Source organism: Schistocerca nitens, chromosome 2 (genome assembly GCF_023898315.1).
Source record: "Schistocerca nitens isolate TAMUIC-IGC-003100 chromosome 2, iqSchNite1.1, whole genome shotgun sequence".
Taxonomy (NCBI): Eukaryota; Metazoa; Arthropoda; class Insecta; order Orthoptera; family Acrididae; genus Schistocerca; species Schistocerca nitens.
Window position 1 is genome coordinate 20,730,984 of NC_064615.1, and position 2,685 is coordinate 20,733,668.

General features: G+C 43.8%; 1 non-coding gene across 1 annotated transcript; it reads right to left on the reverse strand.

Annotated features, from left to right (window-relative positions):
• Positions 1 to 2,358: 2,358 nt before the first annotated feature.
• Trnas-uga (transfer RNA serine (anticodon UGA)) lies at positions 2,359 to 2,433 on the reverse strand. Its single transcript has one exon. It is a non-coding gene; the product is annotated as a tRNA-Ser (tRNA).
• Positions 2,434 to 2,685: the final 252 nt, after the last annotated feature.

Consider the following 2,685-nt stretch of genomic DNA (forward strand, 5'->3'; position numbering starts at 1 on the left):
ACAACATCGTTTTGGTTCACTCCGAGACGCCTGGACACTTCCCTTGTTGAGAGGCCTTCCTGGCACTCGTAAAAATGCGGACGCGACTGAACCGCGGTATTGACCGTCTAGGCATGGTTGAACTACAGGCAACACGAGCCGTATGCCTCCCTCCTGCAGGAATGACTGGAACTGATCGGCTGTCGGACCCCCTCCGTCTAATCGGCGCTGCTCACGCATAGTTGTTTACATCTTAGGACGGATTTAGTGACATTTCTGAACAGTCAAAGGGACTGTGTCTGCGATACAAATCCACAGTCAACGTCTATCTTCAGGAGCTCCGGGGAGATGCAAAGCTTTTTTTGATGTCTGTATAAGGGGAGCCCAAACAAGCCGGTTGTCAGATCCACAATTTCAGCGGATATACTTATGTTATTGGTTTGTCCAATTTCCACACCTTTATATTACTTTTGAGGTGATCGTAAATTTTGAAATAACAAACAAAAATATTGCACAACGTCTATTTCTTATCATTCAGCACAATATACAACAAAACAAAAACGTTTTGCTGCAGTTAAGTATGATGTCGTTCTCAGTGTTGCCACCATAGTTCGTATTAAAATCGAATTACATGGAACAGTTGCTCTCCTGACTGAGCTAGTGATCGGTTATGGCGCCATTTTTATGGTGTCGAACAATCCCTTAGTCATAATTACTGTCTTAAGAATTAAATGATCATTCGTATAATTAACTACGACGTTAAAGGCTAATTTTCCGCATATTGAGTGCACCAAGATAGAATCTGGGCACCTACACAGATTGCCGTGAATGGACCGCGTAAATACGAGCATAGAAGGTCTAAAAGTATGTGAAAAGAAAGTCATTACAAAAACATCAAAATCAAACGAATTGTGGTTCACACAGGGTCGTGTATCCACTTAGTTGTCCATACGTCCTGGAGCGCTACATATTCGTGCACGGTGTCTAAAGACTTTCGATCGTATGATCTGCTTACGAAGGGTCAGATCGATTTGTCATCAAAGGGTCCAGTGGCTACCAACAGATCTGTTGACGCGGGCAAATTCTTAAAGTGTAAGACTTCTGTAATCAAGGAGTGGATGTCGTTTGTTTTCATGCAGGCTTTGAACGTCTCCTCGTTTTGTTACAAGCAGTGATCAAGCCCAACAACCCCTCGCACAACTATCACAGAGCACCATTTGCCGTAACATACTAAGTAGTGGAAATGAAAGGCAGGGGCTAAGGTAGATAATGGGAATGCAGAAAGCGGGAAGGAGTTTGGTGTGTGAATAGGGTAGTGGTTTGCGACGGTACCTAAGGTTACTGCTGAGTGTAGTTGCTCTTCCAAACAGCATCTCATACGAGCATGCCAGCTACACTTTTACCTGTGGTTACTCGTACTTTAGGTACTTGGGCTCTGTTTAAGAAGAATAGCCCGATGTAGTCACAGGGTCGAGCTGCGCACGGCTGCAGCTAATTCGCTGCAAACAATAACCTCTAGCTGTGATCCTGCCGTCAAACAGTCTATGCTTTGTATAGAACTGCGAATTACTAAAATATGCAGAAATAGAAAGTAAAAGATAATAAAATGGGTTCTATTCTAACGTCTGTGATTGATGTAGACGACAGAAAATCATGTTGAACACTGTTTATTCAAGAAAGGACATCTCAACTAAACTGGAAGTGGTCCTACGATATTCCGCTAAATGCGGACAAATATACCCTTATCAAATCAGTAAAGTTACGTGGAGAACGATACGTGAATGGCAGCAAAATCCCCAAGGTAAACAGTCATCAAAGAACAGCGTGATCGAAATATGCGAAATATTCACCAGTTCAAAACAGTTCCGGGTTAAACACGGTGATTCACAAATTAATATACGATATGAAGAACTCATACTCTCTGTATTCTCATTTCCATAAATTAAGCAGCGAAAGTTAGAGTTCTACACTGGAGCAGCACATTCCGTCCTCTCGAAATATGAAGTCCCGTAAAAGCCATTCGCCGCCCAGAATCTAACACCTATACTACCGAACCGCGAAAGTTACGTCACGTAGGTCTGCCTTCTTCAAGAACTCGACATAAAGTGTCCAGAATCGTCCCCTTGAGCTCTTCACTAGAGAAGTCCCAGTCTCGACTTGACTCCCATAGTGTTCCGCTACTATCGGCTGCAGCCGATTTAAATCTTGAGACGGGGAAACCCTACAAAATGGTTGCTCTCTGAGCATCAAAAATTCACAGAGAAGGTTGATGACATCTATGATACCACTATTCCCGCACCCACGTTGGAGGGCGATGAATCGCAGGGTAAGAAAATAAATACCATACATTCTTGAAACTTCCTGGCAGGTTAAAACTACGTGCCGGACCGAGACTCGAACTCGGGACCTTTGCCTTTCACGGGCAAGTGCTCTACCAACTGAGCTACCCAAGCACGACTCACGCCCCGTTCTCACAGCTTTAATTCCGCTAGTACCTCGTCTCCTACCTACCAGACATTCTTCTCCAGGGAAAAGTCGCAGCGTCACATTTAATCTACATTAACGAGCCAAAACATATGACCACTGCTTAATACCGTTTTGGTCCACGTTTGGAACGCAATACTACAGCGATTCTGCAAGTCAGAGATTTGAGAAGTCCTTGTAAGATTCTGGCGGTATGTGGCACTAGATGTTACATACAGATGA